This window comes from Parasteatoda tepidariorum, chromosome 8, assembly GCF_982258835.1.
Source record: "Parasteatoda tepidariorum strain Cologne lab strain chromosome 8, Ptep-v5.0, whole genome shotgun sequence".
Lineage (NCBI taxonomy): Eukaryota > Metazoa > Arthropoda > Arachnida > Araneae > Theridiidae > Parasteatoda > Parasteatoda tepidariorum.
The window spans coordinates 89,853,432-89,880,462 of NC_141762.1; the positions used below are offsets into that span (position 1 = coordinate 89,853,432).

Here is a 27,031-nt window from a genome sequence, read left to right on the forward strand (position 1 = left end):
ATTTATAAGCTTATAAACTATGATGCACGTTTGTGTTACTTAAATTTCTAAATCGGTAAAAATAATTAAAAATGCAAAAAAATAATCATAATAATAGTATCGAAATAATTTAAAATAACTCGCTATGGAAAATTATATATAATTATTTTCGATGTTCTATCATTAGAATGTCGTGTAGATTTGAATTTTTCTCAACTTAGAGGAAAAATTACTTGTTAAATCATTTTGTAAAATTAATTTTGGAATTTCTTTTCTTTATACCGATTTTACAACTTCAAGATTTGCGACAGATCTTAATGTTTTTAATAATTTTCTTGTTTTAAAAACTTATGCCAAAATTTTTCATATTTAAAATGGCTGTTTTTTAATTGTGAATACGCAACTGTAATTAGATTTTATATTTGCAGTATGTTACTTCACTAAGGATATAAATAATTTAACTCTTACAATTGTAAACCCTATTTAGGATAAAAACGTTTTAGGTTTTATAAAATAATTTACTATTTTAATTTGCATTTCGTTTATGAAACAAACCAACTTATATTATATACGAATACATCTTTATGAATCGAGCAGTGCTCCGAGCAATGTTGCATGGAAAGTGGTTTTTGAAACCAATTTACGAATTTGAAGTTGATTTATGAATTTTAGGCACTTGGCCAGTGCCTTTAGTGTTTTTAATAAAATTAGTTCTTACTGTGGTTTTTCTTTTTCTAGAAGTATTTCAAAGAGAAAAAAAATGCTACTAAAAAACCCGATTTACATCAGTCTCGAATTCCATTAAACAACCCATCAACAAAAACCCATAAACATTTCCCATTTCATCACTGTTATATAATAATCAACAAGCACATCATTTTGGAAGGAAGGCCAGCAAAACACATTTTCGTAAGACCCCCTTCCCCACAACCCCTTTTATCTTCTAACCTTCCCACGGATGAAGCGAGCTGAAAGCATGCAAGGCAGTTACGAAAGGGTTACGATTTCTCGCAGGTACAAAAAATGACTTTGAGTCAATGTCGGAGGAACTATTAAAGGGTAAAAAAGCAACAGGTTTTTATCTTCGATAGATTCTGAATCCTTCATGAAAGTGAATGGAAGGCAGGGGGTCGGGGCAGTGAGTGTTGGCATTCTCAAGTATGCCAAGGGTAAAAGTGCAAAGACCCGAATTTTAAGACACAAACAGTCCCGACCAATCGCAAGAACAGACTCCGCCTTCTTAGAGCTACGGTACACTGGATTCGACCGCACTCTCAAACAAGTTCTCACTTTTTATTCTATTTTTCACTCTTTGCTTCCAACCCTTCCCCTTTTGCACAAGTTTTTATCCCTTTTTTATCCCTCATTTCTTTCGCAAGGGAATATTTGTGTTTTGGTGTCGTAATTCAGTTTTTTAAAAAACCGCCTTAGAAAATACGCGGAAAATGAAGATGATTTTTAAGGTGTAAGAAAACGCATTAATAAAGATTTATTTCGAAATTCGCGGAGGCTATTTTTGGGGGAACAAACCCAGCGCACTAAATTTTACTTTGTTATTAAATTTATGAGTGTTAATCTCCGTCCCAAAGTCAATCTTTCCTCATAAATATAAGTTCTCTGATGAAATATCTATGACGTGATTCGTGTATGAAATAAATTCTTTTATAACAAAACTCTGAGGAGAAATATTTGAGAAGTAAATTAGTGCAATTAGTTTTTTAAATTAAAAAATATTCTACAAACTACTTAAGTTTTTTTTTTATTTTTATATATATATAACTCATTTGCTTTATTTTCTTCAATAAATACAGTCTAAAGTTTTAAAGCAACTTAATAAAAAACTATATTAAGAATTATGATATACAGTTCGCTAAAATCGATAAACTGAGTAATGTTAATATGAACTTATAAATAAGCTCTAATCGTAAAGTTCATGGAAAAAGTGCTTTCTTGTGCTTAAATTATTCCAATTTTCCATATGATAAAAAAAACGCTCCGAAAAAACAATATTATTATTTACTTGTCAAAAGTACATTATGCTTGCTACAGTCAAAAGTATAAATGAGTTCTGATTTTTCAGTTTAATTACAGAATTTTTTGTTAGCAGTGTAAACAAATAAAATTTTTTATATAGCATGAAAAAAAAACAATTAAATAATATACAAAATTCATTTAAAATATATATTTAAGTGCGTTTTTTTATATTTATTTTAATGCCGTAATACATCAATAAAAACATTGCTACGTTTAAATGATCAATAAAACATTGTTCCATTATGTTAAATGTTATGTTATGTTTAAAGTAATTTATTCTTTATTTTCAAACCATTAGTACGAAAACTATTTGACCATCAAGGGGGGAAGCTAGCTTTTACATAACACGCACTTCTAAAATAGGATTTAGAAACTAAATATTTATTCGCATGTTAGGTGTAATTGTCAAGCAATAAATAAGCATATTCAAAGTCTTTAGTCATTATACTTTTTATTATGCTTGCATCGTTATGGAACAAAAGTGAAAGAAAAATCAGTTAGTGATATTTTTGTATTTATTCAAAATATTTCAGTAGTTAAAAAAAAAATATTTCTACGAATTACTTTTTAACAGTTCAGTTACTTATAATTTGGGGCTTAAAATTTATTTATTCCTTTGTTTTAATGCGGTTTAAATCAAAAGAAAAATTGTTTTTTCTTTTTTTTGGCAACCCAGAAAAACATAAACATTAGTTTCTGGAAAAGTAAATAAATAGCACAGGAAAATAAAAAGGGAAAAACGGAACGGACCTATGTGATTCTCGCTTCTTTTCCCTACCATCTATTCTCTTTTTAAATCGGCACGTGTTTACTTTTTCCCCATCATCAGAAGTTTTGTTTACTTACTTTTTTCCCCCTGGGGAAAGGTGACATTGAACTTAAAAAGAAAGCAGATGAAGAAAAAATACAAAAGCTAAGTCCCGGTTTCGAAGCAATCATTACTGAGTTATTATTATTATTATGTCAGAGATGGCATCATCTATGAAAGCAATAGAAATATGAACTGCGTCAGTAGTTCATCAATGTGTTTGAGATCTTTTTTTTCTTTTTTGCGTCAGAAATTTATCATTATATTGTTTACCAACAATTTAACAATTTTTTGAAAGCAAAATGCAATTAAAAATTTACTTAAAAAACTTTATTCTGGTTCCTACATCAAATTTGGTTTTATTTTTATCATTTCATCCACACAGTGTTTGATTAAATTCTCGTATCAAGTATTGCAATAAACTCATCTTTTAGAGCGAAATTACAAAGGGGAGAATACGAAAATCTCTTACGTTTAAAGCGATTGCAATGCGACTCAAATCCGTAAAAAAGAAATCGTGTATTTTTTACGAATAAAAATTTAATAAGTATTTAAAATTAAAACTAATCACTAATTTAATTTATTACATTTGAAAGTTTTTAAAGCTTATGTTTGACTGAAGTGTTAAAAAGTCGATGATAAATTAAATATTTTTAAACTACCTTTCGATTCTGATTCTGAAATTTGATAAACAAAGTTAATTAATAAGATAACATAATGTAAATGAATTAAATGAATAATTATAATAGTTTCATAGACTATGTGGACATTTTCAAAAGAATCTTCTTTCAATAAATATTCATATATAACTCTTTTCTTACAAAAGTTTGTATAATTTTAACATTTTGAACCCTGTTTAGTATTAGGTAAAATGTATTTCTTTAACTATTACGTTGCGTTGTAGTATTAAGTGTAATTTTAAATAAAATACCTTTTAAATTTAATCGTAATTGAAAAAAAAAAAGTCGAAATATATAATTCGAAATTAACAGTTACTTATAGTGTAATAAACACTGATAGTTTCCAAAAATTCGATGAAAATTGAAAAGCAATTTAATATTTAATTTGGAGACAAACATTTTAACTGATTTACAACTATGCTCAAAAGAAATTATTTCATATTTTTGTTTTTGAACTAGAAATACAGTAGGGGAATTTATGAAAGGGGGTGTCAACATTATCATGAATTTAATTCTAAGCCCTCCAGCTATATTTCCATTTAGAAACAATTTTCGCAACCTTTCATATTTTATTCGAATAACCTCGATGAAACTGTAATAAATAGTTCTATTCATTACCAATATTGCTTTCACTAAAATTCGCAAAACGATTGAACAAGTTATAAATATATTCCTGGCGGAATCTTCTGATTCAATTAAACCATACTTGGTAACGAACTTCTCAAATAAGTTGTTCCACTTTTCGAAATTCGATTCTGTTCTTAAAATCCAATTAAGCGACATCTCTTTATTCAAACGATTTCAACATAAACGGAACAGCTGCGCCATTTTAAGGAAACCAAGCCTTTTATGAAATTTTAGTAAATTATTTGAGACTCAGTTTAACGCGCAAAATGTGCTGAAAGCTTACGAAATAAAATAATATGCATTGTCTAAATTCCTATTAATTACTAATAATTGAAAGGGCAAAATATTTAAGTGCATTTCTTTGCGATTCATTCAAAAATTTCTCTGTCCATTATATGTTTCCATTGTTCACCAAATGTTAAGAGTAAACAATGTTATGTATTGCATTAAAGCAGAAATCGATTTATTTTTATTTTATGGCTTTAATAGGTAGAAATGATATTATTGCAGTTTAAACACTACAATGTATAATTTTTTCAGAAAGCCTGTAAAGTAAAACTTTTAAATTTCCTATTGTAAATAATAATAAATAATGTAAATAAAAGTGTAAAATGAGCAACAATTTATTATTTATAGTCGAATTTTTTTTTTTTAAAATTTTAAGACGCATATTTTTATATAATTTTAATCCCTGTAATTTTTTAAAAAAAATTTCCCCAGCGTAATTATTGGGATTGTATTTTAATAATTAATGTAAATTATGAAATCTCTAGATTTCTTTATAAATTACAGAAGCTTCTACTCGTATATTATCGTCTGCATTGAGTTAAAATGAAAGAAAAATAAAATTTTGAAAAGACACCATTAAGTGACTCTCAGACCGTGAAATTAGTGTACAATTTTGGAGTTATTTAATATTCCAGTTTTAATTTATTTCTATATAATATAAACCATTTTTAAAAAAAAATTTTTTTTTTTTAAATTTCATAAGAGTATATATTTTTTTTTAGAATATTTATTCTTGCGAACACCTGCCTTAAATAAACACAGAATAAAATTGAAATAAAATTAAAAAATAATAAGTCAAAGGAACAAACGAAAAAAAGAGAAAAAAAATCGAATTTCACGCATCATTTGAACATGTAAAAATATCACTTGAAAAAACAAAACATTCAACTGCGCTAATGAGGGCCAGTAAGATATAAGTATTTAAAAAAAATGTGTATTTTATTATTATTAGTTTTTTTTTTACTTCCGTTTTATTTTAATGTTTGAGATTTAAATGTTGTTTTAATAGTTATAAAAAGTAAAATTTTATCGGTAGATTTGATTTAAATTTCTGAGTTATGTATCATTTGATTTAAACATTTCGAATCAGTTGATTCAATTAGAGACTTAATCGAACTAGTCATTCCTTTTTGTTGATACGAAGAATAAATCCAGCCGATTCGATTTATTTAACAATACGGGACAACAAGTCTGTGCACGGTTTTGCACATAAAAACATTCTATTTTATAACAGTCGTTGAACAGCCGACCCAATTTTTGGGTTTACGACTACTAATGTTCAATTCTCTAGCCTTGTAATTTTGAACCCAATCCAGAAGACAAGGGAACTCCTGGAGAGAGTATTGGGAGAAATTTTGCCGCTGTGGAGGACTTTTTGATGGAACTAACTCGCATCTGCGTAACATGGAGAGGAAAACCATGAAAACCTCCCACGGTTAGCCAGCCGGCAAGGGGACTCTAACCTATGATCCGTCTGGCACTGAGGATATTTTACGTCAGTACTGTGGTCGGTGCAAGTCGGATGCGGAGTTCGTATCAACCAGCCATGGCTTGGATTCGAACCCCATTCACCTAGGAAGATGAACGCTCTATCCCCTGAGCCATTACGGTTCTAGTAAACATTAAAATTCAAAAGTTCATAATTTTTATTAAGTTTAACGAATAGTTCATTTATTGACTATTAAAAAAAATAAACATCCTCCCACGAAAGCAATCTTTCATCTCATAGCGAGAAATTTCACATTTTAATTGCAGTTCGTGTTTTTCGATTCAATCAAACAAAAAGCTCGTTAGGGTACAAAAAGCACCCTATGGATTAATGACAAGGGCATTACTCTTTTATGGGCCAGCGTTACGACAGGTACCCTAACAGGTTAATTGCCCCAATCCAACATCACCCCCTCCCCCAAATATAGAATAATATAAAATAAAAAGAATCTCTTGTCATTTAGTACGCAAAATTTTCTTTTCTAGCGACGATTCTATTGAATGCATTGTGTGATTTTTTCGCCGTCTTGGTTGGACGGCTCTGGGCCGGACGATCTGCAAACAATGGTACAACACGAAACTTCTACATAAAATTGGACGAGGGTGGTAGGTTGTAAGTTGGACAATGTTACTGCAACCTGTTGCCATGCTAATACAAAGACTCGTTGTCTAGAGATGAAAAGAAGAGATAAAAAGTATGTTATTGCTGGGAGGAGGGAAAGTGAAAGGGGAGGGGGATAACTTGGTGACAGTTTTCAAACACTTTCTCACACACTGTATTTATTCTCATGACGAAATGTTTAATGATACTGAATATTGGAAAACTACAGATTTTAGATATTACAGTACTTTTACACGCTCCATGAAACTGTATCTTTATCTTATCTTATTATCTTACCCGCAATTCTACCAGCCGAATATCCAAGTTCTTTGTACAGGATAAAAGCTATAAATAGCATTAATTAACATTACGCAATTTAAAAAAATTGAGAAGCATAAACCGAGGCAGCTGTAGTGCATAATTTCTTAATTTTTCATTTATTTTATGTCATTTAGATTTTAAGAAATATGTTTCAAAATCGTAAAAATAAACACGTGATTTTTTAAAGTCTTCAAACTTTTAATTTGATGGCATCACCACACGTTGATTTTGTCTGAGCTTACTCAAAATGATCGATGAAGAAAAATAATTATGAAATTACTTTTTGATCAAATGAGAGCTGTAAGCTAAACTAATCACTAGCGTTATCTTTTAAATCATTAAAATTCTTCAAACTACTAATTCGATGGTATCACCACACGTTGATTCTGCCATCGCTTACCCCAGATAATCGATAAAGATAAATAATTATGAAATTAGTTCTTCATCATATAAGAGCTGTAAGCTAAAATCATCACCGACGTTATCTTTAAAATAATTAAAATTCTTCAAACTACTAATTCGATGGCATCACTACACGTTGACTTTGCCATCGCTTACCCCAGATAATCGATAAAGATAAATAATTATGAAATTAATTTTTGGTCAAATAAGAGCTGTAAGCTAAAATCATCACTGACGTTATCTCTTAAATAATTAAATTTCTTCAAACTACTAATTCGACGGCATCACCACACGTTGATTCTGCCATCGCTTACCCCAGATAATCGATAAAGATAAATAATTATGAAATTAATTTTTGGTCAAATAAGAGCTGTAAGCTAAAATCATCACTGACGTTATCTCTTAAATAATTAAAATTCTTCAAACTACTAATTCGATGGCATCACCTTACGTTGATTTTGCCATCGCTGCCATCGATGAAGATAAATAATTATGAAATTAGTTTTTCATCAAATAAGAGCTGTAAGCTAAAATCATCACCGACGTTATCTTTTAAATAATTAATATTTTTCCAACTACTAATTCGATGGCATCACCATACGTTGATTTTGCCATCGCTTACCCCAGATAATCGATAAAGATAAATAATTATGAAATTAGTTCTTCATCATATAAGAGCTGTAAGCTAAAATCATGAGTGACTTTTCTTTTAAATAATTAGGGGGGGAAATAGAATAGAAACACTTTAAATTTATTTTGCAAGTGCCTCTCGAATGTACTAATGGAAAATTTTGCATGGGTTTTAGGATCGGTGGCTAAGAGTACCCCCCCCCCCATGAACCGACAGCAACTATGCAGATAAATAAATAAAAAAAAGTTTAAAAATATAATATATTTATTTTCATAATGGTATTGCAAAAGTATTTAAAATTTATTCGATTTTCGCAACTACTTCAAAAAAATAAAAAAACATTAAATTTAAGTTCATAAAAACTACTATTTTATCCGACAAAGTCTCATTTACTACAAAAATAAATTTCGCAGTAAATAAAACTTTGTAGGTTAACCCTTTTTTTTAATTATTATTATTACTATTATAGTTAATGATCAAACGAACAAAAAAAAAAGGAAAATTTCCCATGAACTTCAGCAAGCGGTCGATTGCTAATTACGTAAGGTTTAAAAACCAGCACACAGGAAACAAGTCACAACCAAAATAAATATTGAAGCAAACGATATGAGAAAGCACCTACACCAATGTCGGTTGATCAATTTTCCCCTTCACCCTGACCACTGAATGAACAACACAGTAGCCGGACAACGGCCAGACCCCTGACCCCAATCTACTCGAATTTCTGTTGATATACTGGTTGCCCAGGACAACTTCCGATTTCCAAGAAATGGGTTTTTCGGGATACGGATTTTTTTCTTCTAATGATAAAAAAACTCGGGCGTTTCCCAGTACAAGGAACATTAGTACTTAAATGTATCGGATTTTAGACACGTGCCTTAAAACTGACGGGGAAATTTTTAGAGCTAAATTGGGAACGAAATGTGAATGGCACGAGAGATTTATTTGCTGGATAAGAAATAAATATGCTACATATATTGAAATAGTCAAAATAAAAACTACAACTACTGCTTTTTTTAATGTTTTTTTTCTTCGAAGTTTACATTTGCATATATATATATAACAAGCATTTCATTAAAAAAAGTGTTTACACAGTGTACCGTTTAACGTTTCTTATTTATACGCCGCTTATTTGTAGTACTAGTCCATTCTTAAAATATGCAAATTAAAACAGTTTGTTTATACGATGGAAGAACATAAATTATCTGTTATATGTTCCCCCCCTTTTTTTAAAGTTTACATTTGCATACATTTCATTAAAAAAAGCGTTTACACAGTAAAAAGTACTTTTTAACGCTTCTTATTTATACGTCTTTTTCAATTATACGTCGCTTAGTTGTAGTACCAGTCCATTCTTAAAATATGCAAATTAAAACAGTTCGTTTATACGACGGAACAACATAAACTGATTGGTTATACGTTTTTCTTTCTATTTTTTTTTTTTTTAAAGTACATAAATATTTTGACTTAATCCGAAAAATTCTATTTTCTTTTTCCCTCCTCAAATGTCTATTTGAATGGAAAGAATTGAATAATTTGTGTTCAATACGCAAAATAAAAAATTACTTTTAACCTGAATAACTTTTGCACTAAAAATCAGATTTTGGGATGAAAGATCATAATGGTTTAAATGGGTGAACTCGAAGTGTGCATCGGGACCATATTTTCCAGATTGCGGCTATTCTCCATATGTTCGATCTTATGGTTAGATGATCGGATCAAAGATTTAATCTGATGGTTAAGAATCCGCACCCGTTAAAAAAACGTTATATTTATTCAGAGAAAGTACGTTTTGTGCCTGCCCTAGCAGATGAGTTTATACAATTAAATTCTAATTAATATAATTAAATTCTAATTAATATAATTATAATTAAATTCAGTAATATTTAAGTCTCATCTATTTTCTTTGGTGCAGTTAACACACATATTCTGGCATCTTAGCGACTTCGGGCAAAATTTAAGGGGCATTTAATCAGAATTTTACGGTATGATGATATTAAATTGTAAATGTGTATGATGATATTAAATTGTAAAATTGTAAAAACGCCCGATTCTAAGCGGAGCACTTAGTTCGTTAAAAAACTTACAAGATGCTTAATGTTTATTTCCTTTCATGCTTAATTAAACTAAAAATAAACCAGGCAGAAGTTATTACATGAAAATAGTCGTCATTCATAATTTTTGAACAAAAGAAAACGTTCCATTAAATCACTCAACTCAAATAATTTCTGGGAAATATCGTTTGTGACGTACTTAAAGATGTCTTTAGATGTGACAGGAACTGCTAGGCACCTGCCGTTCTACAAGACGACAGGGATTATTAGAACGACAATCGAACAGAAAGTATTACGAACAAAAATGGTATTGCATAATTTAATTTCATAACTTAAATCAATTGGAACTTCAAAATTGAATATACTAGAGTATTTTGAAAGTTATTTAGATAGATCAACTTCAATTTTCATTTAGTCTCATCTAAATTCTTATAAAAAATTAAGTGGGAGAAAAATCGTTTTACGATAAATATCGAATGTACAACAGTTGTCGATAATGATAATATACCTACCACATGAATAACACAATTTAAAAAAAAAAAAAAAAACTTCTCATGAAATATCGTGAATACCGTGTTTCATGATAATAAATATCAAATAAACAACAGTTAACGATAACAACATTGTAGCTATAACAAAAATTTAAAAAATATTCTTGCAATATATTGCACAGGTCTTACAATAAATATGAAATAAACGACAGTTACAAAAGCCTTAATACCGAGATTATATCGGTACCGATAAATATCATAATATAGTCACAATTTTTATCAATAACGAAAAATATCGATTTCAAAAGAGTTATTTATAGCAATAATAATCGAAAAAGATATTACCATGAATGTTGGTTAATTTATTTAACTAACAGAAAAATTGAATAGTTAAAAAAATATTAAAAATAAGTTAACTCGTAAAAATAAAGCGATCTATTGAAATATATTGATATTTAATGCCCATGTATAGCGAACGTTGATAAATTTAATTTCAGCAATGGAGATATTGAACCAAGATACTGCAAATTATTTAAATTGAAAAAAAAAAAAAAAAAAAAAAAAAAAAAAAAATATCGCTATATATCGTAAAAGTCGATATTTAATGACGATGTATCGCGAATATTTGTAAATTTCATTTGTGTAGCTAAAATGCTGACTAGTTTAAATTACTTGAATTGAAAAAAATATCAAGATATATAGTAGAATACCGATTTTTATATTATCACAAAATATAGTTATTATTTATTTAATTATTGTAAATTAAAGAAACTCCCATCTAATGCTGCAAATAACTAATTAAAATTCGTTAAATTAATAATTGTAATTTTACTACTGTAATAATTATTAATTGCGTATTACATTAAAAATTCATTGTACGGAGCGCAAAAACCACTCTAAATAACTATTGATCTAATTTAACGATCGAATCTTCACGTATTAGGACTCAATTTTAATGGTTCGATAGGGTGACCTTAAATATGCTAATTAATTAGTGCAGACGATATTTTTTAAGCTACAAAATCAAGGCATGAAAACGTACTTTCTCTGAATAAACATACCTGTTTTCCGAGCGATTCGGATTTCCGACCCCCCAGGTAGTCGCATCTGAGAAGTATGGTTCTAATAGTTTGGGCAGAAGAACTGTTTAAAGCTACATTTTGCGTATTTCGCCACATCTCATGATTTTTTTTTAAGCAATTGCACGCAATTATAAAATTAGTTTATCCAAAAATAATTTCACGAAAAAAAACAACGTTTAGTAAATATTTATAGTTTTATTTTTAATTATTTTATTCAATATAGTCGAAAAATTTTGAATACAATTCTTGTATCATTTTAAAGAATGTTATTACATGGCAAAATACAAAATTTGAGTAAAATCGATCGAAGACTCACTGAGAAATCAAATCTAAAAATATGACTTTTCTAATGACTGACTTTTTCTTGAATATGACTTTTTTAATGCGCTAAATAATAAACATATTTGAGGTCACCACCTGTAGTCATTAAGATCGAGTCCTAGAAAGTAAAGATCCGATCATTAGATAAAAAGTTACTCAGGTTTCCCCTCTTTTTTTTACGATTTGTACACTACATTTTACATTTATTTTATATTCATAGTAGAATATTAGAGCAAAATAATTATTAATTGCTCGATATTTCACTAGGTAGATTTATTGGATTTTTTTTAAAGCGTAGAACTTCTACAAATAATGAGAACGCAACATGTGATGTAAATTAAAAAAAAAAAAAAAGTTGGAAATAACATATAACAGAGAAAACTCCCTATCACATTAAGTCAACACACGAATCAAGTCATGGAGAAACCAATTTAAAACAGGTATGTATCAAAATAAGGTTTGGTTTCGCTATTATCTACTTGCCCAACTGACCACAACCATAGCATTTCACCGGTCAACCGGTACAACTTCGACCAAACCACCTACTTCGCCAGAAAACTATAGAAAAGGTCAAACGATACAACGGTCTTTATTCTGAACTGATTCTATCTACATCTTCAAGCGTGATTCGCCATGGAATCGACCCCAAAGAACTCAAAAGAATATCGCCTTCCGAATAAAAAAGAATGTATAAAGAAAACCGCAGAGCAAATTTTAGATTCATCCCAACCGGATCTTTTACCTTTTCATTTTTCTAATGTACAAAAGGGGTGTAAATAAAATTGAAATCGGTAAGATCAGAAGCGTTTTTTTTGTTTCTTTCGGCTTCAGTGTGGGAGGCAGGTAATATTCGAATAATTGGAAAAATTTTTTTAAGAAAAAAGAACTGAATCACCCTTTGCTAGATTTGATCATTTTGAATAACAATGGCAGGCAAATTTTTATTTTTAGCAACAGCGTTAATTTAAGAATATCGTTTAAGGGGGAAAAGGAATTAAAAATATACTAATTTTGAATTTTTTTTTTTTTCAAATACTTCTTTTTTTAGATAATTATATGATTTTCTTAATAACAGACGCTGAACAGCCGAATCATTTTTTAGATTTTAGCATTCAATGTTCAATTCCGTAGCTTTGTTATTCTGAAAACAACCGAGAAGACAAGGAAACTCGTGGATCAAGCATTGGTACAACTTGCGTTGAGAGGACTTCTTGATGGAACTCACATTTGTGTGACATAGAAAGGAAAACCACGAAAATCTTTCTACGGCGAGGAGATTGTAATCCATGATCAGTCTACCATTAGAGCTATTTTACATCATCACTGCGAGATGGAAGCAGAATACAAATCCACTTGTCATCACTGGGTTTCGAACCCCTATCTAATTAAAAAGCAACCTAGCTATGGCTGCTTTATAAATTATATTATAAAACAGAAAATTCTTAAGCAATTACAGGACTAAATTTTATGAATACTTATGGAGAAAGATGGGGAGTTTAGAAAACGATGTATGTACCATAAAGATGCAATTTATAAAATCAGGATTTTAATTCTTAGATTTTTGAAAGATAATTTTTTAACAAACAAAAGTACATCTAAACATTTGAATGCTAAACATAGTAGGTCAAATTTAATTCTGGTAGAAATTTAAGAATAAATAAATTTTTTTCATAATTTGACATAGCGGTAGATATAACATGAAAAAATTTTAAAAAATAGGCACAATGATTGTCGAGTCTTTACTTTTTTTTTAATGCTAAAAATTCACCCATTAATAATTGTTTGTTTGTTTTTTCTCAAAATTTTAGAGCAGAAACATAAAATTTTCCCGTTGTTTTATATAAACGTAGAAAGCATACTTTATGTTCATAATTCCGTATAACTAAATAACTTATAATCAATAAAAAAATAAAATAATTTTTTTTTATTTTTTTTAAAAAGAAAATTTTTAAAAATTTATAGGAGTACAAAATACCATAAAACATTTTTAAAAAGTCATGTAAACTTCAGTTGAACAATGTTTCAAATCAACCAATGCATCATCATTCCCAATATCGATTGTTTATTTATGAATCAATTACATGGATTCACCTTCAACTTGTCCTTCATCAACTTAATGGCAAATATAAGAAGATTAAATTTAGGTGGGCGGAATTGAAAAAGAATTTTTTTTTTCCCCAGCGGCATCAAAAGGATGAAATTAGAACAGTTCCAATGCTGTCTTTTTTTATTCCCGAAAAAAAAAAAAAAATGCCGAATCCAATGCACTATTAACGCTTGCTAACCAGTCTATCGATATACTAGTCTTTCATTCGAATCGTGATAGAATGGAAAGAGATAGCAAAAAAAATTTTTTTTGAAGGGCAGACGATCGTTAAGCACGAACAATAAATTGATCATTTATTGACGCATTTGCGCATAGCTCATCGAACACAATAGTGAAGCCTTATTCCAACACAAATTTCGTTCCCGTTCATGTGTTTTACTATTCAAATATGAACACGATCGCATATAGTTCTGTTGTGATCGGGGCTACACGCGAATAAAAACTTATAGTATATCAAGGGCATTTTCCCGAATAAAATAGGAAATCGTTTGAATCTTATCAGTTGAATGTTTGTTCCATAGAATAAAAATATGTTCTATAGTGTAACAACTGATAAGAAGTAAACTAGAATTTCAGTACGATATATATTTTTTTAATATCACATTGACTTTATTCGAAAATAACTGAGAGTCAGTTTTAATTGTATTCACGCTGTGAAGTTTTCGGAAGCATTTTTAGAATCCTTGTCAAAAATATAGAAAAAGTTAGGAGTGATAAATTAATGTTTGAGCGAAGAAAAAGACTTAAAATGATATGGATATCAATTCAATAACTTGAAGGAGTTTCTAATTTTCACCTTTCAACTCTGCTCTGTTTTCTTCGGCAATCAAACAAGTTTTTGAATTTGTTAGTCTAGTCTTTCTCAGTAGTGGTTTGTTAGATTTCGAAAGCGTTTTCGGTAATTCTTCGCTTAAATATAAATTCGCGAAACCTAATGCGTAAATAATTTCCACTTCTTTTGACAAATATTCTAAAAATATATTTTTAAGGTTGGTCATTAAAGAACACCCTGTAGTTACAAATTAACATTAGGGATAAATACATTTTTATTTATGAACGCACTAATTTATTCCTAAGTAGTTTGAAAAATAAATAGGTATTTTTGAACATTTAAATACATTTTTGTTAATTAAATATTAAGTTTTTTTCTTCTGAATTTAATAAATAAATCTTTTAGTAAATGAATTTGATGATCTAAAGTTATTCTAAGTGTGTAAATTCCTTTTTTTTTTCTTCAATGTATCTTGTTATTGTTTTACAATAAGTCTTTCAACACTATGATTAAGAAACAATGTTTGACTTTTATTTCCGCAAATGAATGATGATAATTTTGTGAACTTTTACTATGAACAGAAATTATAAGTAACAAAGTTCCTGACTACACTCATAGGTTGACACTCATAAATTGAAGTGTAGTACCGGCAAGGTTATTATAAAATAAATACTTCACCTTATCTGTTAATAAAAAAAAATGAACTGTCAATAACTTTTGTTGTTTATACTGATTTTTTTTAATAATAAACTAAATTAAACCGCTGCGCAAAAATTTATGAGTTACGAAATAATTTTTTTTGACTTAATGTTCATCATTATACGTTACCCTACTTTCGCCTTTAAAAAGCAATTAAACAGCGATAATGGAGCAAACGATTTTTTTCGCCGTTTCTGTTGCAACTCAACCTACTTTTATTTTTCTCTTGAAAACAACTCATTTTGATAAGATAATTTTTTTTTTGTTGCTTTTTAATGGTATGTGCTGTTTAAAGACGAATAAAATGTTCTAGAAAAAAAATAAAGGTGAAGTTCTGTGAAAGATATATTGGTTATAATTAACTATTTTATACAAATCTGGCTTGCACACAATTTGCTAATTGATATATGACGTTAAGTTCTATAAACGGACGTACGTTCTATGACGCTTGTTCGATAAAAAAGTTACGGAGAATTTGTATAATATGAAATCTGTTTTTGTTCCTGTCTTCAATTCATTATATCATTTAAAGTAAAATTAACTACACGAGTGATGCTTTTTGAACACTTTGTGTACTAAACAAAAGTTTTTTTCAAAATTCAAATTCAACTAATGATTCTTTAGGCTTATACAGTAGAGCAGAATATCTAAACAAATTTAACGCTTAAACGTCAGAACGTAATGACATTTTCCTGTCTTAGCATTCAGAATGGCGATCAAATAAAAGTCTTCTTCCTCTTGATAAATAAACAAAAAAAGGATGCTGTTATTGAACCTCCGTTCCCTCCCAATTAGATGAGGGGTGGCGGGTGCATCCGGAACTAGGTGATATGTAGTCAAAAGAAAGAACAAAAAATAGAGCTACACAAAAAAAAATGAGTCGACTTATTCAATACCCATCTACTACGATTTTTCATTGTGCCAAAAATAACGAGCCATTGTTAGTTACAAGCAGTAATTATAAATGGTCTGTCATGATTTTGTTCAATATGTTCTTATGAATTATGTTCAATGACTGCGAATGCTGTTCGAACGTCACATAAGAACACGAATGTTAAAAAAAAAGGAAAAAAAAAACTGATGTCGAAGGTAAATCTTGGGGGAGACTTGTACATCGTTTAAAAATACAAAATTTTTGAAAAAATTTTCATAGTATTTTAATTACGAGAAGAAAAAAAAAAGTATTTTTAGTATAAGCGTACATAGTAAACATATCTGTAAATAAGAGAGATATCATTAACATAAGATATTCCGTTTTCACCACCCATACATTGCATTTCAAAAATTAAATTTCTAAGAGTCAGGACCAATTTTTATTATTTAACAAATCGAAAATTTTCTAATTTTCAGAGTTTTTTCTCTTTCTGTTTTTCTAATTTTACTAAAATACCCTATGTGCTTTAAGGAAACATTTTACCCAATATGAATTTTGACCCGGGACCTAAAAACATGCATCCGGCCTTAACAATCACTCTCAGCTCAGCATAAAATACAGTTTATGTCAATGTCTTGAACTAAAGCTGTTACATTCCAGCTTCCTAATGTAAAACCCAATCATGAGATCAATTTCAGCAGGTGGTATAAAATATACTATATTTAGTTTTCTATCACCAAGAAAAAGAAGCGATTGAAAATAAACAGCAACAAGTGCTGTTCGAAATCTCTACGCGTCTACAACACTCAGTATCCATTTAGTATTTAACACTCCGAGAAAAAACATGATGACATAAGAGGATAAAATTTATCGTCTGCAGCGCTTGGCTGGCTTCGAACTCGTTTGTTACTTTTGATTTACGCACCACTATGCAAATGAAGAGCATCTCCTCACTATGGGTCTAAAATGCCTTAATTTATTCGTCTAGTCAAGTTAGTTTTTTTTTTCTCTTTTTATTTCTTTTTAAATAAATATAAATCGTTTTGGAGAAAAAGATAATTCAGATTTTATTTACCAAGAAAGAGGATATCACGAAACGCCGTTAAAAAGTTTATTTCGTTAATTTTTTTATAAGCCCAATTATTCTGCTGAGGGAAGAAGAAAAAAAAGATAACATGTAATCCACATAAAAGATATTGCATAAGTGGATATTAGAAGATTTAAAATTGTTATAGGATATTAAAGAATTACTGACATTGTTTAAATTTAAAAATTTCAGGAATCATCAAGTAATTTACACGACATAAATTATAATTAGTCCTTCATTGGATTACGAAGAAATTAACAATGTTGATTTATAAATTTTTTTTATACGACGAACCACAAATAAAATAAAATATCACTATTTCACAAATCTTAACTTTTTGACCATAGTTTTTTTTCTTCTTTCTTTTTTTTAAAAATATTTTAAAACAATTCTAAATAATTTGAAGGATCGGGCAAGTAATCAGAATATTTTTCAAACACTCACATTATTTTTTGCTTAAATAGGCGTCATTATTATTTGAAAAATTACAAAAAGACAGTTCAACGAATATACATTATTTTTTGTCCAGAATAACAAGAAATAATCGTTATTTTTTCAAAAATTACCAATACTATAATTAGATTTTTGACAGTTTATAAACAAATAGTAAAAAAACTAATACACTAGTAAACATTTTTAATTTAAATATTGCTTCAATTCATCTCAGCCATTTAAAAAAAAAAATATCGAATTTTAGCCATTTGTACTAACATTTCAAATAACATTTGGGCTGTTTCATTTCACCCAGTTTCTATTTTTTTAAAAAATTTATTTTTAAATTTTTTAATTTTATTTTTTTAAAAATAAGGAAAAAAATATCAATTAGCTCCAGACAACTATACACATCACAAGACAGATTTCAGAAGAAAAAAAAGAAATGAAATTAGCCCCAAGTAATAAAAGTAGCCCCAAGTTGGGTACTTTTTTTAAATTATTTTTTCCCAACAATGTTCTTCATCTTTTCTAATTAAAGCCAGCTATTTTCAAAAAAATAAATAAATAAATGTCTTGTTAAAATTCTGATAACTATGCAATTATGCACTATTATTTTAACTATGCAATTATGCACACTGTAAATATTGTAACTAGTAAGATGCACAAAGTTAAATAGACTACCACCGGTGCTATAATGCATGAAAGAGAAAGGAAAAACACGCGTCTTTCGGGCACGATTTGCTTGGGTAACCGAAATCTATTCTTGAATTTGGTGCTTCAGAAAGCATTGCTGAAAGGTATGCCGGGAAAAATGGACGACGATAAAAAGAAATTGAAGAAGGTTTGATTGCTTAGCGGATTCCGTGACATTTATCTGACCCTAATCTTCAATATCTAGAATAAACCCATATTTGGGATAAGCAGGGGATGACTATGACCTACTCCTCTATCAGCTGCGAAAACAATAAATAAATAAGATGATAAAACAGCAACTACTTTATTCACATTTCAATATCTCGCTGGAGGCCAGAAATCAAGAACATCACGTGCATTGTGTTTCAAACTTATAAAATATAAACTTACTTCGCCAATAATTCAAATAATTAATTTGCACACGTTTCGAAACAGTTATAACTTATGTTATTAAAAAAATTTGCTTTTCAAATATTTAAAAACCAATTTCATGTTTAAAGGAACAGTAACAAAATTACAAATTAACTTTAAAAAAAAAAAAGAAGCGTTTTTTAAAGTTTTTTTTAACGAAAATAAAAAAGCCACGGTATAAGTGCTTTACATTTGAGACACAGCCATATTTTTTAAAACTATAAATACCATCCTGCCGTAAAAAATAACTTAATCGAATATTTCATAAGCGAATAATACTAAATAGTGAATAAACTTTCTTAATGGTAATAAACTGGTTAATAAAACTTTTCTTTCCTTTTTTTTTTTTTTTTTTTTTTTAAAAAAAAGTGCAAATTAAGCGAATTTATCGTTTAACTGTATTGATTTTTTGATTGATTCAATTCTAACTTTCGTAAGGCGTCATAATTCTTTAGTTAATAATAATTATTTTCATTAATATTTTAAAAAGTTCTTTCCGAAAATTAAGCTACAATAAATAGAGTTAACATTTTAAAGGTTAAGAAAATACAAATCAGATTTTTATAAACTTAAGGAACATTCCTACTAAATCTGGTTTAATCGTTTTACTTTAAATGCACCAATCGAGTTCTAAATTTTTAAATGCATATTTTATATGAATTTTCATTTTGATGAAAAAGTAACAAAAAATGCAACATTGGAAAATAAACTTATGCAAAGAAAAGTTTTTGAATTCAACACAAAATGATTTATTTATAACAAAAAGAGAAGGAAAGAACATCTCAACTCTTCTCCTAAGATGAAAACCGATTAAACTTTTCAGTTTGTTTTCGAACGGCATAGTCAGAACAGTTCAGAACGATATCCACAAGCTGTGCGTTGGGGAACTAACTCATTTTCGCTAAACTTTGACTTTTCCACTCATTGAGATTTTGCGCCATTTTCATAATTAGCATAGAAGGCGCTGGCTAGAGATAGGGTAAATTTGACGTAGCAGTCTTGAATAATTGTAGAAAACTCACAGCTGGACAGAAACTTTGTAATCTTAAAAACCATTCTAAAGATTGACGACGATTCGATCCCAAATTAATAAGTAACTTAAAGATGAAAGTTCCGGCATTTTACCCAGTTCTCGAATTCCTACCTATAATTAAGAGAAAGTTTGAAACGCTCCAATAAGAACTGACGAACCATGATTGACGATTCGATTCCAAATCAATATGTAACTTAAAGATGAAAATTTCGCATTTTAAACAGTTCTCGAATTCCTACCTCTAATCAAGAGAAAGTTTGAAGCGTTCCAATAAGAACAGACGAACAAAGATTGACGATTCGATCCCAAATTAATATGTAACTTAAAGATAAAAGTTTTGCATTTTAAACAGTTCTCGAATCCCTACCTCTAATCAAAAGAAAGTTTGAAGCGTTCCAATAAGAACTGATGAACAAAGATTGACGATTCGATCTCAAATTAATATGTAACTTAAAGATGAAAGAACTGACGAACAAAGATTGACGATTCGATCCCAAATTAATATGTAACTTAAAGATGAAAGTTTCGCATTTTACCTAGTTCTCGAATTCCTACCTCTAATTAAGAAGAGAAAGTTTGAAACGTTCCAATAAGAACTGAGTCCAGACTTGGTTTAGGAACTTAACGATACGCTAAATATCATTCCATTAAATTTGACTTCAGTTAAAAACTTACAACAGATTCAGTAAATCAGATTTCTGCAGACAGATTCAGTAAAAATCATACTAAAAATTGAGGATTCAGTCAAAAATTATTCTTTAACTTAAAGACGAAAATTTCGAATTTCTCACAGTTGTATAATTCCTGCCTACTTTAAAGAAATATTACAATCGTTCTAGAAAACTGGAGAACGACGCATTGAAGATAATTCCATTGTGTATATATGTTGGGAGCAGCTGAAAATCACTCCATTGAAAATGACTTCCATAACCTAAAAATGGAAGTCAAGTGTAAAATCCATTTACCTACGTTAAAAATCATTTTTTAAAAAAATTATCAAATTAATTTGAAACTTAAAAAAGAAAGTTTTGAATTTCACCCAGTTGTATAATCCGCGTCTCAATTAAAGAAATACCTGAAGCGTTCTAGAAACGACGCATTAAAGACACGGTTTGGGAGCTTCACGATATGCTAAAAATTGTTTGGATCATATCTCGGACGAAAAACGGGTTGAAAAATGCAATTGTTTAGTTTGGCCTTCAAGAGCCCCAATGTCAGCATGTCCTGAAAGGGCATTAGCTGCGAAACCCATCGGCCCAGAACTTCATCAGTTCCAGCAAGTTAATGTATGGAATACTGTCGCAATACAGTCTGACGTCAGCCAAGGAATAGGTAAACACATTTTCATATTTTAAAAAGAGGGACCGGCAAGAAAATGAAACAGATTCAACGCTCGAGCGTTTTTTAAAGGTGCCTTCTAACGTTGAAGAAAACCATTCATAGTTTAGACCTTATTTCTGATAGAAAATATGGTAGTTAATACAAATTTGGAACAAATGTAGAATAATTTGTTAGCAACCTTAACTGTTAATATTTATTACACAACTCTCAAACTTTTATAGAGAATAATTTTTTACATGAATTTTATGCTATTGTGCAGAATAGAATAATCGGAGCACAATTTAAAAAATCGATGAATTTAGGTTGTTTCAAAATGAATTCTTCATTAGTTTTTATATTTAAAAAAAAAAAAGAACATAATTACAACAAAGGTTTCATAATTGACAAAATTTCATTTTAACATATCTCGTAACTAAGAATTTTTAGCAAACGATTCGCTAAATAGAGAGTTTTTGGAATTATTTTCGAGATTTCAATTATAAATTTTCATTCTTGAATGCAATAAATGATACACTTTTTTTGGTATCAAATTATTCTATTGTCTTGAAAATTTAAAAACTTACTATAATATCTTTCTCGTAAGGAAATCGGAACATAGTTTTTTTATTAACAATTTAATATTAGGTGGCAACAGCTGTAACAAGTTGAAAAAGCAAGCAGTTTAATGTTAAAAACAAATTGCGTTTATTAATTTTGACATTTTTTTCACAAAAAAATACAGTGACAAATGCTAAGTAATCATGTAACAGCATTAAAAGTATTAATAAAAAAAAAAGATTAATTTTTCTAATATTTTTAAAACAATCATCAAATTCAGACAGAAAAAAAAAATCGAATATTTTCAACTTAGGAAACAAATCATATAATTTCAAAGACATGCAAAATAAATAAGAAATTTGTAGAAGGCCCATCTTGTTGCCCGATCAAGGAGCAAGGGCAAAGAATTTTTAAACAGCATTGTCAATAGCACTATTTCCAAGAGCCCTATTGTCTTTGTCACACACCAAGCGATTGGGCGAGTCTTTGTCCCCCCCCCCCTTTCCGTTTGGAACACATAAATTCGATTTTCTTCTTTCACTACATATTCTTTCTGTCCGCCTGTCAATTAGAGTCGAATTATTGGACAACTTCTTCGCCATTGTCAACTCTCTTTAAGAAAAGAGATGGTGTTAGCATTAAAGCAAAATACTGCCATCTGGCTATTGAGGCAGGTTCTCATCAATTGACAAAGATAGTGATTGGATATCCAGTTGAATGAAGTTTCGCTGCTAAGATGATTATTCGTTTTTACAATTTTAATAGGGAATTCGAATAAGGCTCTTTGAAATTTTTTTTTTCTCCAGTTTTTTCGACCTGCGTTGTTTTTCAAGAAAGTTAAAATCGTTTATAAAAATCAAATGATCACGTATCTAATAAAAATAGCATTTCAATTAAATTAACTTAAAATTGAGAATGATGTAACAAAAATCTCAATGATCAAAAACAAATATTTTTCTTGGTTTCAGCTAGCGTTGACAATAAGAATGATATTGGACGAATGAGGAATATAAAAATTGACAAATGAATGTGACTTATGTATATTTTTTTTATGTGTCTGAAGGTGATGATGTTGGATGAATGTCGGAAGAATAACATGACATCGGAAGACATAGGAAGGATGACATACGAAAAATATAGGATGGTCGAGAAATATGAAGTTGATTGATATAATTTTTAATTATTTTTATATGTGAGCAGATAAGGATGATATTGAATGGATGAGGAATATAAAATTAGAAAATAAATTTGACTTTTACATATTTCAATGCACGTGAAGATAAGGATGTTAATGGATGAATGATAAGTGGCAGAAGGATGGCATAACAACGACATTGGATAAATGGCATAAGGATGATATTGGATGAACGATATAAGGTTGGTGTTGGATGGATGGCATAAGGTTGATGTTGGATGGATGGCATAAGGATGATATTGGATGGATAATATAAGGTTGATGTTGGATGGATGGCATAAAGATGATATAAGGTTGATGTTGGATGGATGGCATAAGGATGATATAAGGTTGATGTCGGATGGATGGCATAAGGATGATATTGGATGGATGAGGAATATAAAATTAGAAAATAAATTTGACTTTTACATATTTTTATGCATGTGAAGATAAAGATGTTATTGGATGAATGATAAGTGACAGAAGGATGGCATAATAATGACATAAATGCCATAAGGATGATATTGGATGGAAGATATAAGGTTGGATGGATGGACGATATAAGGTTGATGTTAGATGGATCGCATAAGTAATATAAGGTTGATGTTGGATGGATGGCATAAGGATGATATTGGATGGATGAGGAATATAAAATTAGAAAATAAATTTGACTTTTACATATTTTTATGCACGTGAAGATAAGATTGTTATTGGATGAATGATAAGTGACGGAAGGATGGCATAACTATGACACTAGATGAATGGCATAAGAAATACAGTAAAAGGATGGCATGAGGAAGATGTTGGAAAGGAGAGATACATAACTTTTACGTATGTGTGCAGATAAGGAAGATATTAAATGTTTGACATAAGGATGGTAGTGTTATGCATGACATAAGAATGACATTGTATAAATAGTATAAAGATGATATTGAATGGGAAACATAAGAATAACATTGTATTAAATTTTAGCAGCTTAGATAAAAACACAACTTTGACAGGATTTGTGTGAAGTAGTTGGAATCGTTATAAGTCTAAGATTTAATAAATCACATTTTGCTTTAATAAACATTAGGCGGCGAAATCTCTATTCGCCATGGAAAAAAAAATTCTATCCAATAAATCTTAAGAACCTCCTTCCTATTCAAACCAATTACACAGCCACGCAAATCGTGGGGATAATTTTAGAATCAATCAATAATTTTTCAAGAACTATCTAACATGAAATTCTTTATGTTATCTTAAGCGTTATGTTAGAAAGATTAAACACATCTGCTTAGTGAAAAATTAAGACCCGCCACGCCCCCGATATGTAAACACATAATGAAACGAGAAAAGACGTCAAAAAGAAATCTCAATCGCAGCAGAAAGAATTAAAAGAATTCTCAATTTTCCTGGAATGGATATCAAATAAATAAAATCTTTTTTTAATGATACCCCACAAATGCGGTCAAGTCGGCCGGAACTACGTACTTGTCGAGTCCCGTTGTGTTCAGTAGCGTTGCCCCGGGATACCTATACCAAAAAATAAATGAAGGGGCTAAAAATGAACTAGAAATTACCACGAAATGAGAGAAAAAAATGGCAGGCGGTCATTGACCACAAAGGCAGTACACCCTTTCTTGACCATGAGCTATAACTGTATTCATGCTAAACCCTTTTTTCTAGATCAAAAGTTTTAATTGGACAAGTTCTTTTTTAATGAGAGGGATCAATGTCTTAAAAAAAGCATAAAGCTGGACCCCTATATTTAAATAACATTAAATTTTCAAAAAAAAAAACAACTTAAAATTTGATTGTTTAGGGAGTTTTTTTTTTCTTTCTCTAAACTTAACATCTGCCCAAAACAGGCACGTAATGTGATTTTAACTAATTATCTGTGAAGCGAAATCCCCCCCCCCAATACCCACCTGGGGAACGACTTACGCCATACAGGCATCTGAAGGGCAGATTTGTTGGCCACTCTTTCAGGGGCACCATATTAGGTGGGCCAACGTTGCTCCCACAATAAGGACAGATAGTACAGAGAAGGAAAGAACACCCATGCTTTTGCCCGGCATTCGAACCCAGAACCTTTCTGATGCAAAGGCAGTTCCCCAATCCCTACACAGGCCGGTCGGCTCTGTGAAGCGAAATAGTTTAACAAACTTTTGACCACTTTATTTAATTTTAGATACTATTAAATTAAAGAGTTTTATAACTTAGAAAAAAGAGAAAAGTTTTATAACTTTCAGAAATCTTTCATGATAACTATAATTTGATAACAGATGAAATAAATATCTAATCGCAATAAACAGGCAGCGTTTTAAATATAATGGTCAATTAAGAATTTAAAAATTCAGCGAGGACGAGGAGTCCTATATAATATTAAAAAATGAAGAAAAAATATTGTGTAAGAAAAAAAAGTAAACAAAAAATAAAGCTATTTAAATTATCTTCTTTACTTGTATGTTGACTACGATTTCCTAAATTGTACATATGTTACTGTAAATGACCGAAATAGGTGGTTGTTGACTTCCTCTGGTGAAAGTTGATAATCACATAGTTGCTTTGGTAAATGTCCGAAATATACACTAGGTCTGGCTAAGTGCTCCTCCCCTATATACATTTGCTCGGCATACCCTATACTGATGTTTTTTTAAGGTTCAGTGCCACTACCCGGTATGCCCTACATCAAGGTCTTCTTAATGTCAAGTGCCACTGCCCAGTATGCTTTTAACCGACACTCCGAACACTGATGTTCCTCCTTACCTATCCTCAGCAGATATTAAAATATTATAAAATCGACGAATAAATTCATATCAAATCGGATAGAACAAATATTGCGGACAGTACTACACGGACTACATTTTTAAAAAAAGTAGTTTTAGTTAACTACATTTACAACAAGGTTGCAGTAAACTACAAAAATAATGTAGTTTTTCTGATCCCTGAACGCACGTAAACATATGAAAACGGTCAAAATTACAAGAATCAACATTTTTTCCCTTATACAGAACACGTGCAATTATTTAAAAGTTTTTAAACAATAAAAGAGACATTTTTCTTAAGAAAAAACTTTTGGATGCTAGCATTAGAACAGAATAAGTTGTCACCATAGCAATGGATTAACTGTCATGGAGGATAGAAATTGACAACGAAGAGAGAAATTAGCGGTAATGTGCCGAAACAAAAAATAAATTTGCTCCAGAAGATTCATGAAATAAAAAAATCATGACACTAAACATTTGACAGGAACTGCCAGAAGGAAAAAATGGGCACAAAGCCACATGCTCCGATTGAGAAAAGAAAAAAAATTGTCTCCATGGATTTTTCTTATAAGATCTAAAGAATTAAATAAGAATACTTTATGAAAACTCTAGAGAAATTACTATGAAAAGTGTAATGCATAATTTATTTCTATCTACGATTTTCAACAATTTAACACTTGCCTACAATTTTAATATGCCTACGGAAAATAAATTAAAAACCAAACCATTTTATTCAAAGAAGAAAACTGTAAAAAGGAAAATTATTAGGATTTCGGAATTAGCCAGAAAAAGTTTATTCGATAATGAAAGTATTTTCATTTAAAATAGATAAGAAAACAAAATAGGGACATTTATTTTTATGCAAAAAAGACAAAGAATTCCGCTTTATAAAAAGAAGCATAAATAAAAGAAGACAATTGATAAAATGATACAGATCTGTCATAAATTTTACGTTTAAACTAGCATGGCATCTGGTTGTGTCTCAAAAAAGAATCTTAAGTTAGTTTAGTTTTTTTGGCAACAGTTCAAAAAATGTTTGTGTTGCTCACCGAAAATGAGATCCCGTTTAGAAGCGAAAATTAAATGCCAATGAATCAAATTTTTTTTTCCTCTGCTCCCTGAGTGAATCGTGTATTTTTATTTTCCTGAAAGTTTTTCTGAAAAAATAAATAAAATAACGTGACTAAAAAAAAACTATCGTAGGAACTTATTGAGGATAAAAGCTGGCAGAAAAACTTATTCTCGCTTTCAAAAAATTTTTTTGTCGGTTTATGTTTTTACTGTTTGTATTTTAATCGTATCAAATAAAAC

The 27,031-nt window shown here is 29.7% G+C and overlaps 1 protein-coding gene and 1 long non-coding RNA gene across 4 annotated transcripts in view; both read right to left on the reverse strand.

The window, feature by feature from the left end:
* The window catches only part of LOC107454045 (ecdysone receptor), a 247,598-nt gene that overhangs the window by 34,376 nt on the left and 186,191 nt on the right, over window positions 1–27,031 (reverse strand). The gene's annotated exons all lie outside the window — the stretch shown is intronic.
* On the reverse strand, window positions 18,114–21,876 carry LOC147806526 (uncharacterized). Its single transcript, XR_015435934.1, has 2 exons — window positions 20,286–21,876; window positions 18,114–20,157 (listed from the first exon to the last, which is right to left on the reverse strand). It is a non-coding gene; the product is annotated as an uncharacterized LOC147806526 (long non-coding RNA).